Source organism: Lactuca serriola, chromosome 3, assembly GCF_051521515.1.
Source record: "Lactuca serriola cultivar US96UC23 chromosome 3, Lser_US96UC23_V15, whole genome shotgun sequence".
Classification (NCBI taxonomy): domain Eukaryota; kingdom Viridiplantae; phylum Streptophyta; class Magnoliopsida; order Asterales; family Asteraceae; genus Lactuca; species Lactuca serriola.
Window position 1 is genome coordinate 96,749,992 of NC_136410.1, and position 11,172 is coordinate 96,761,163.

Consider the following 11,172-nt stretch of genomic DNA (forward strand, 5'->3'; position numbering starts at 1 on the left):
CCAAAGGAGTTTGGGAAGATGAAAAATATGTTGGAATTGTACTTGGCAGGTAACCATCTTTCAGGTGTTATACCTGTAGAGCTTGGATTTTGTGAACTCCTTGAAGTACTCGATCTATCCAAAAATAGATTGAATGGGTCGATTCCAACAAGTATCGGACAATGGGCACAAATCCACTTCTTGAATCTTAGTAATAACAAGCTCAGTGACAAAATTCCATCCGAGATTAGTAACTTAGTTCATCTTACGGAACTTGATTTATCTCATAACTTTCTCACGAAAGAGATACCATCTGGAGTTCAAAGCTTGCAGAGTTTGCAAAAATTGGATCTTTCTCATAATAGACTATCCGGTTCTATTCCAGAGGCTTTTACAAGTTTGCCTAGGGGGATTGATATCAACCTTTCTTTCAATAATCTCTCAGGTCCAGTCCCCCCTTATGCCAGCTTTGTGAATGCCTCCATAGAAAGAAATCCAGATTTGTGTGGGAATATTACGGGAGTGAAACTTTGTCCAACTCAGATTATGAAGAAGAAAAATGATCCCTTTCATCATAAGCTTATACTTGTAATTATGATCCCACTTATCGGGGGTATTTTACTTGGTGTATTTACGTATGGCCTCATTTCTTATCAACAACAAAAGAAAAAGTCTCCACAAAAACCATTGGACGAAAAAAGTGGTGATTATTTCTCTACTGCAACTTTTGATGGAAAAGTGGTGTATGTTGATATCTTAAAGGCAACAAATGACTTCGATGAAGCCTATTGCATTGGGACCGGAGGATATGGGACTGTGTACAAAGCCAAGCTACAACCTAACAATGTGGTAGCTGTCAAGAAACTTCACTCATCATCTGAGAAAGTTGATCATAATGGATTCATTAATGAGGTGCGAGCATTAACGAACATAAGGCATCGAAACATAGTGAAACTCTATGGATATTGCTCCCATGTACGCCACTCATTTTTGATTTATGAATACCTTGAAAACGGGAGCCTTGGATCAATCTTAAGAAGTGATACCTTCATAAAAGAATTGGATTGGTTGAAAAGGGTCGATATTGTAAAGGGCGTGGCAAATGGTTTGGCTTATATGCATCATGACTGCTCACCACCTATAATTCATAGGGACATTTCCATTGCTAACATCCTTCTTGATTCTGATTATGAGGCACATATTTCTGATTTTGGCACATCCAAGCTTTTGAAGCTAGACTCATCCAACTGGACCACAATTACAGGCACCTATGGTTATATCGCACCAGGTAAAACAATCTTGTGATCGTAGTTCTACATCTTCTTAAGTTTCATGATATATATAAAGATGTATATGAACATATATGTATCTATGTTAGAATCTTTTGGGATTGTTATAACTTTTTTTTTGTTTTTGTCTCGTGTTTCTTTGGATATAGAACTTGCTTATACGATGGTAGCAACCGAGAAATGTGATGTGTATAGCTTTGGAGTTGTTGCACTAGAAGTGGTCATGGGAAAGCATCCTGGAGACCTGATAACATCTTTACCAACATTGTCTGTAGATTATTTGGTACCAAAAAATGTGGGAGATAGTCGGATACCTCCTCCCTCATCCCAAGTTGAGAAACAACTTGAGTTGGTTTTGAGTCTCTCAAGAGCATGTTTGAGCTCCAATCCACATGAAAGACCAACAATGCAACAAGTTTCAAATATGTTAATGAAGGATCTGCTTTGAATTGACATCTCTTGCTTGATTTAGGCTACTTTAAGTGTTCATTATTTTTTGCAAGTTCCGTATAATGCATCATTTCCATATGTATTCATTTGAATGACTTTTTGTTAAGAAACTTCACATATGTTTGTAGTAGTAAAGAAATAGGTCAATGAAGATTACTATACATCTAAAAACACACTATTGGAAACCAAGGACAACTTCATACACACATGCCACTCGGTTAGTATTACTATACAATTTTATTCTCGCACAACATGTGGGTACATGCCTGGTTAATATGATATATGGGCCACAACTCGGGTCGTACATCATGTTAATGGTCATATATGTCATTCAAATATACAAAATATATTTTAGATTATATGATGAGCCATTAAAGTTAATGGTCATATATGTCAATAGAGAATTTTATCAAACACATGGTATTATGGATGAGATGTGTCTTTATAAAGATGGAAAATTTTAAATATTAAGAAAAAATTTCAAATATCAAAGCAATTTAAAGAGTCTGGATCATTTTTGACTCACTCCATTCCGAGCATGCTTTTGAGCTATTGAACTCCAAATTTAACAGCCTAAAATATTTATACAAGATAACTAACTAAATATTTCAACTAAAACATACATGATTTCAGTTATTGGAGGATGTGTTAGAACTTGGGAATTTAAAGTCTCTCACGGATCTTGCGTTGCACAACAATCAACTTAGTGGTATTCCTTCATCATTGGGTGATTTGACATCTTTGAATGTCCTTTATTTGTACAACAATCAACTCTCTGGTCCCATTCCTATTGAACTTGGGAATTTGAAGTCTCTAACTCATCTTGAAGTGAGTGCCAATCAGCTTAGTGGTTCTATTCCTTCATCACTAGCAAATTTGAGCAACGTACAATGGCTGACCCTCAGTGATAATAAATTATCTGGTCCCATTCCTAGTGAACTTGGGAAGTTGAAGTCTCTCACTGATCTTTTGGTGTATGGAAATCAGCTTAGTGGTTTTATTCCTTCATCATTTGGTGATTTGACATCTTTAAATCACCTTTATATGCATCACAATCAGCTTGCTGGTCCCATTCCTAGTGAACTTGCCAAGTTGAAGTATCTCACTGATTTTCAGGTGAACAACAATCAAATTAGTGGTTATATTCCTCCAGAGTTTGGAAATTTAACTAAATTACATAGACTTAATCTGTCTTCGAATAATTTGGTTGGTGAGATCCCAAAGGAGTTTGGGAATATGAAAAATATGTTGGAATTGTAGTTGGCAGGTAACCATCTTTTAGGTGTTATACCTGTAGAGCTTGGATTTTGTGAACTCCTTGAAGTACTCGATCTATCCAAAAATAGATTGAATGGGTCGATTCCATCAAGTATCGGACAATGGGCACAAATCCACTTCTTGAATCTTAGTAATAACAAGCTCAGTGACAAAATTCCATCTGAGATTAGTACATTAGTTCATCTTACGGAACTTGATTTATCTCATAACTTTCTCACGAAAGAGATACCATCTGGAGTTCAAAGCTTGCAGCGTTTGCAAAAATTGGATCTTTCTCATAATAGACTATCCGGTTCTATTCCAGATGCTTTTAAAAGTTTGCCTAGCGGGATTGATATCAACCTTTCTTTCAATAATCTCTCAGGTCCAGTCCCCCCTTATGCCAACTTTGTGAATGCGTCCATAGAAAGAAATCCAGATTTGTGTGGGAATATTACCAGAGTGAAACTTTGTCCAACTCAGATTATGAAGAAGATGTTGAACACGACTCTTTTATATGGGAAACAACAAGACTTTTATTAAGACACTTAAGGAGAACTTACACTTTGTGAGACTACTACACACTTTGCTTTCTTTGAGGCTTTCTTGGATACTTGGATGTTGGGATGGTTTGGAGCAAATGAGCTCCACACCTATTTATAGGTGTTTCCACCTCCTTATAGGAAGTTTCTAGATCTACATACATTCATGGCTATTCTAGAACTATCTACCATATTCTATATCTATTACAAGCTTTTATATGTTTCTAGAATGTTCTATAATGTCCTAGATAAGTATAGACATTCTTGTGTCTTCCATAGTGTTCTAGAATGTTCCATAGCCTTCCAGGGTCTTCCATCTCGTTCTAGAGTATTCTAGAATCTTCCGGCATCTTCAACACTCCTCCATAGTATTCCATAATGTTCTAGAATCTTCCAGATCATTCTAGAACATGCTAACTTCTTCTAGACAATAACATGATTCTATTGGGGCTAGTGATGACCTTCAACACTCCCCCTCAGCACTAGCCCCCATTCTCCGTATCATGTTGAGCTGACATCTAAAACCTTCATTTTTTCCTTTACTCAGCCCTTTGGTGAATAATTCCGCTATTTGTTTATCATTCTTGATCTGTCGCATATTGACTTCTTCCTTGAGAACTTTTTCTCTTCCACATGCTTGGTTTTTTCTTAGTTGTTGTAGTTGTTGCTTCATATATTGTTTTCGTAGTTGACAACAACATTCGTGGTTGCATTTTCTTGCAGCATAATATTGTTCCTGACTTTGTTGAACTATCTTGTGTAGTTTTTTATGCCTCCCTTTGAGAAACTTGTAAGCATGTGAGTTGTCCCTTTTACAAGCCTTGGAAAATTCCCACAATATTAACATGTTATGACGTGATCCCTTATTGATCCGCTCATCTCGTTTAGATGTTGCTCTGTTGAGAAATTCTACTTTGCTCTTACGAATTAATGTGTTTTTCTTCTTTTTCGCCTTATCCAGTTTCTCCATAACATGTTCCATTTTTCGTCTAAGATGAGACTTTTTATGCAACTCTAGTGATGTCATGTTATTATTCTCTTTCGGAACATCCATCTTCCAATGAACGTCTTCCTCCTCCAAAGTTGTCATAAACTTTGTCTCGCTCTTCTTGAGACCTTTGTTGAGTTTCATAGTTGATAGCATTCGGGATCCAATCATATTTCTCTTCAAGGGTACAATGTGAATTATTGAACCCTTAGTGATACGCATGGTATCATCTCTCTCAAATGACCAGGGTCGTACATTGTCTAGAAAATCCATTCCCAATACCATACGATAGTCATCCATATGCACCACTGTCAAGTCGATGGTGCCTTCCCATTCTGCTATCTTAAGAGGTACTCCATATGCAACACCAATGATAGGCTTGGATAAAGAGTTGACGACTTTCAACCGGCCTGGATTTTTGGTGTATTTGATGCCTAGCTTCCTAGCTTCATCTTCAGCAAGGAAATTATGAGATGCACCTGTATCTACCAATGCCTTGGTGTATCCTCCATTTACCCTGGTTTCCAGGAACATTAACCGTCCTCTTTTAGTCTTATTCTCTTCTATAGCAAATAGTGCCTCAGGATCCCATTCATCCTCTACTTCCTTTTTGGAAGTTACTACATTGCTTTCCACAGACTTTTTCTTTGACCAACAATCCTTGGACATGTGGCCCCACTTTCCACAATTGTTGCAGTTGCCTTCGAACCTCCTCCCCCGAGAACTCTTATTGTCGGTCTTTTGAGATCTCCATGGTTGTGAGGTTCCTGGTTGACTCTTCCCTTTGTCAGCATTTTTGTATCCTTCTTTAGGAGGTGGCTTAAAATTCCTCCGACTTTTACTTGTGTAGAGTGCTTCTTCTTCACTCTTCAGCGTGATGCCTCCCATTTGCTTAGCCATAGCTTCTTGGCTAGCCAGCAAATTCTCAAACTCTACAAGTGATGGTTGAGCGGGCCATCCTTGTACAGCAGTAACAAAGCTTCTATATTCCGGCCTCAGTCCATGGATAATGATCCTCTTCATTCGAGCTTCTGCAATGACGGATTGCGGATCTAGTTCAGTAATCTCCCGACATATCGACTTGACCTTGTGGAAATATTGAGCAATCGTCATGTCACGTTGTGAGATTGATAATAGCTCGTTCTCCAAAAGTTGTAGTCTCGTATCATTCTTCTTTGAGAAAAGCGTCACAAACGTGTCCCAAGCTTCTTTCGGGGTGTTCTCATCCCGAATATGCTCCAACATCTCTTCTTCGATTGTGGTCTTCAAGGCAAACATTGCTTTGCCTGCTTTGATTTTCCATTTGCGCAAAGCACCATTAACGTCTTCCTCTGGTGGCGTAGTTTCGCTTCCACCAACGACCTCCCATAGATCTTGTCCTTGTAAGTAAGACTTCATACATGTTTCCCACGTTTTGTAGTTGTTGTTGTTGAGTTTCTTGATTCCTCCGACGACTTGGAGATCACCCATCGTGTTGGCAGTACCTCGGTAATACCAAACAAGCTAGTTTCGATACTAAACTTGCAGAGTCACAAACTACTCACGATACAACGAGAATCACTTGTTCTTACTATCAAGAAACCTTGCTTTGATACCAGATTGTTGAACACGACTCTTTTATATGGGAAACAACAAGACTTTTATTAAGACACTTAAGGAGAACTTACACTTTGTGAGACTACTACACACTTTGCTTTCTTTGAGGCTTTCTTGGATACTTGGATGTTGGGATGGTTTGGAGCAAATGAGCTCCACACCTATTTATAGGTGTTTCCACCTCCTTATAGGAAGTTTCTAGATCTACATACATTCATGGCTATTCTAGAACTATCTACCATATTCTATATCTATTACAAGCTTTTATATGTTTCTAGAATGTTCTATAATGTCCTAGATAAGTATAGACATTCTTGTGTCTTCCATAGTGTTCTAGAATGTTCCATAGCCTTCCAGGGTCTTCCATCTCGTTCTAGAGTATTCTAGAATCTTCCGGCATCTTCAACACTCCTCCATAGTATTCCATAATGTTCTAGAATCTTCCAGATCATTCTAGAACATGCTAACTTCTTCTAGACAATAACATGATTCTATTGGGGCTAGTGATGACCTTCAACAGAAGAAAAATGATCCCTTTCATCATAAGCTTATCCTTGTAATTATGATCCCCCTTATCAGGGCTATTTTACTTGGTGTATTCACGTATGGTCTCGTTTCTTATCAACAACAAAAGAAAAAGTCTCCACAAAAACCATTGGATGAAGAAAGTGGTGATTATTTCTCTACTACAACTTTTGATGGAAAAGTGGTGTATGTTGATATCTTGAAGGCAACAAATGACTTCGATGAAGCCTATTGCATTGGGACCGGAGGATATGGGACTGTGTACAAAGCCGAGCTACAACCTAACAATGTGGTAGCTGTCAAGAAACTTCACTCGTCATCTGAGAAAGTTGATCATAATGGATTCATTAATGAGGTGCGAGCATTAACGAACATAAGGCATCGAAACATAGTGAAACTCTATCGATATTGCTCCCATGTACGCCACTCATTTTTGATTTACGGTACCTTGAAAACGGGAGCCTTGGATCAATCTTAAGAAGTGATACCTTCATAAAAGAATTGGATTGGTTGAAAAGGGTCGATATTGTAAAGGGCGTGGCAAATGGTTTGGCTTATATGCATCATGACTGCTCACCACCTATAATTCATAGGGACATTTCCATTGCTAACATCCTTCTTGATTCTGATTATGAGGCACATATTTCTGATTTTGGCACATCCAAGCTTTTGAAGCTAGACTCATCCAACTGGACCACAATTACAGGCACCTATGGTTATATCGCACCAGGTAAAACAATCTTGTGATCGTAGTTCTACATCTTCTTAAGTTTCATGATATATATAAAGATGTATATGAACATATATGTATCTATGTTAGAATCTTTTGGGATTGTTATAACTTTTTTTTTGTTTTTGTCTCGTGTTTCTTTGGATATAGAACTTGCTTATACGATGGTAGCAACCGAGAAATGTGATGTGTATAGCTTTGGAGTTGTTGCACTAGAAGTGGTCATGGGAAAGCATCCTGGAGACCTGATAACATCTTTACCAACATTGTCTGTAGATTATTTGGTACCAAAAAATGTGGGAGATAGTCGGATACCTCCTCCCTCATCTCAAGTTGAGAAACAACTTGAGTTGGTTTTGAGTCTCTCAAGAGCATGTTTGAACTCCAATCCACATGAAAGACCAACAATGCAACAAGTTTCAAATATGCTAATGAAGGATCTGCTTTGAATTGACATCTCTTGCTTGATATAGGCTACTTTAAGTGTCCATTATTTTTCGCAAGTTCCGTATACCGTTTCCATATGTACTCATTTGAATGGCTTTTTGTTAAGAAACTTCACATTTATTTGTAGTAGTAAAGAAATAGGTCAATGAAGATTACTATACATCTAAAAACACACTACTGGAAACCAAGGAAAATGTCGTACACACATGTCACTCGGTTAGTATTACTATACAATTTTATTCCCGCACAACATGTGGGTACATGCCTGGTTAATATGATATATGGGCCACAACTCGGGTCGTACATCATGTTAATGGTCATATATGTCATTCAAATATACAAAATATATTTTAGATTATATGATGAGCCATTAAAGTTAATGGTCATATATGTTAATGGAGAATTTTATCAAACACATGGTATTATGGATGAGATGTGTCTTTATAAAGATGGAAAATTTTAAATATTAAGAAAAAATTTCAAATATCAAAGCAATTTAAAGAGTCTGGAACATTTTTGACTCACACTCCATTCCGAGCATGCTTTTGAGCTATTGAACTCCAAATTTGACAGCCAAAAATATTTACACAAGATAACTAACTAAATAGTTCAACTAAAACATACATGATTTCAGTTATTGGTATGCATTTCACTTCACTTTGATTTAAAACATGACTAGAATAGTTCATGTGGATGAGTTTTGTATAACATGGATATAACATTAATTTCAGTTTCCTGGTTTATGTCTTACCTCCCCTTCATTTCATTTCAACATGATATATATGGCATGAGATGGATGTAATTTTAAATGATTTTATGTTCGTTTCACAAATTAATTAAAGTTTTGACCAACTAATTTAGCACCTCAAAAATGTAACATCCATCTTCTATTGAAGATACAGAGCATGAAGGGAAGAAAAAGTTGAATGTAAATCTTAGTCAATCCACAAACCTCTGATTCAATCCTCCCAAAATTAATAGCTCTGAATCTAGAAACAATACTTTGAATTCCGGCGTTAGAACTAAAACTTTTGCAAGACTTTTCCGATTCAAAAGACACCCATACCCACAAATCACCAACATATCTAATCTTTAAGCTCGAAAATCCTTCTTCATGACATAATTTTAAAAGATTAGGAATAGATACTGCATCTCTCACCTCAGCAAAGACTTCCCTTTATCAGTAAAAGATGGTCTCTTTTCCTGCTCCCTTTTTTTCTTTGCTGAATTGGAATGGAATGGTTAAAGATAACCCCTTCTTTTCTTCTAAACCGAGCAATTTACCAAACCAAATATCACATAACTTCTTCTCCAGTTCTTGATTATCTCTGAACTGAATGAAGCGAACAAACCCGAACCTTCTCCCCATCTTGGATCGTTTCTGAGCAATGTAAATGTCAACCACCGTTCCTATCTTTGCACATCTGTTTTTAAGATGTTGGCATCTGTTTGGGGCACTATTGTTGTTGTATTCTCTGATGATGATAAGTCCAATTGTATTTCATTAGGGAAGGTTTGCGTTAGGATAGGGGTGATGTCATTTATTCAGGAGACAATTATTGAGGTGATTGATCGAAAGGAATTCTTGGTTCATATCAAGGTAACGCCTTTAATGAGTTCATTTATGAAGCGAGTTTGGTGGATATTCCTATGGGCAGAATTTAGGAAGTTTACTCGAGCTGATCAAGGTGACAATAAAATGAGTCATCTAGATAGATTTTTGGTTTCTGAAAGCTTCATCGACGTGTTTCCTGATCTACATTGCTTGGCTAAAGAGAGACGTTGGTCTGATCATTGTCCGATTCTTTCATTGGAGGATGTGTTAGAATATGGTCCAATTTCCTTCGAACTTTTTAATTCTTGGATTATGATGGATGGTTTTGTCGGAGATTGTTCACTTAGCGTGTGATGAGTTTGTTTCAGATTTTAGTTGGAGTAGGTTTGTTCATCTGAAAAATAAACTTAAATTTGTTAAAAGCAGAATTAAGGAGTGACAGTTGCTGATGTGGGCATCTAAAGAGGAGATCCGGGTCTTACATGTTGCCTCACGTTACCAAATTGCTGATATCTTCACCAAAGGACTTCCATGAGCTCTATTTTCTGATTTTAGATTCGGTCTAAGCATCTATGATCCTCCTCCTTAGACTGAGGGGTTATATTAGACTAGAAAATCAATTATGTAAACTATGTGGTAGCAATGTGTAAATATTGTATCTATATATATTTTCCACTGTAATACAAGGAAGTGATTTTTGGCCATATCCTATTAGGGTGTGTACAATTTTTTTGGGCAGAACTAACAAATGTTTGGAAACCATTTATTTTCTGTAAATATTCTTTGTTTTCAAGTACTCTATGAAATCACAACACCACACTATGAACAACCCATACAGTTGATGTGGCATTAAATTCGAAAAACAAAAAAAAAAAAACATTTAGGCATTTCATCACACAGTTAATATTCATTGAACTTGCATGTACAAATGATCGTAAACTGTTACTATTCATTAAACTCACATTTGGTTGGATTCAAATGATTTGGTTACTATTCATTAAGCTAGATGTATTTAGTAGTATTTATTAGGATTAATTTAATGGTTAAAAGTGGGTCAATAGTTGTGTCGTTTGGAAAGTAACTGTCACATGACAGTTACCAAAACTGTGTATAAATATGTATGTGGATTTCGACTGATCAATAAAAAAGTTCATATTCTCTTATTATACCAAAAAGTCTTCTTCCTTTTTTTTCATTTAACATTTGCAGAGAATACTTCTTGCACTTCTATAATTTAATATTCATATGACCCACTTTTAACCATTAAATTAATCCTAATAAATACTACTAAACACGTCTAGCTTAATATTCAAACTCGGTCTGAAAGTAGAATTGTTGGGTGCCTTATATGGTCTCTTTGGAAAACACGCAATTCCGGAGTTTTTAATCATCAAGATAAAACTGGTGCATTGATCGATCCTGTTTCTTCCTTACTGCATTCTTACATGCTGTGAGATGGCTTTCTCCTATTTGGTTCAAGTTTTGACCATTTTGCCCCTAGTGTTGGTTTCGCTTTCTCTTTATCTTCACTAATATGTGAAGATAAGGACCCTAGGAGAGAGAATTGATTCAAGAAATATGATGTGCAGATTAATTCTAAAGATTTGTGTGAACTAATCAGTTGTGGAAATATGAGAAAAAAACAATAATAAAGTTGTATTTCACTTTTTATTTAATTATCTTCATTTTTAAGTCTATGTGAAAAGGAATTAACAGATTGCAGGGAACAATAAGAACCATTAGTTTTTATTAAATTATCTTCATATTTATATTCTTTAGTTTACGGTTTTCCCTCATTCACACATTATGTGGAC

General features: G+C 36.4%; 1 pseudogene; it reads left to right on the plus strand.

Annotated features, from left to right (window-relative positions):
- The first annotated feature begins 6,663 nt into the window (after positions 1-6,663).
- Positions 6,664-7,805, plus strand: LOC145095543 (MDIS1-interacting receptor like kinase 2 pseudogene; annotated as a pseudogene).
- The last annotated feature ends 3,367 nt before the right edge of the window (positions 7,806-11,172 follow it).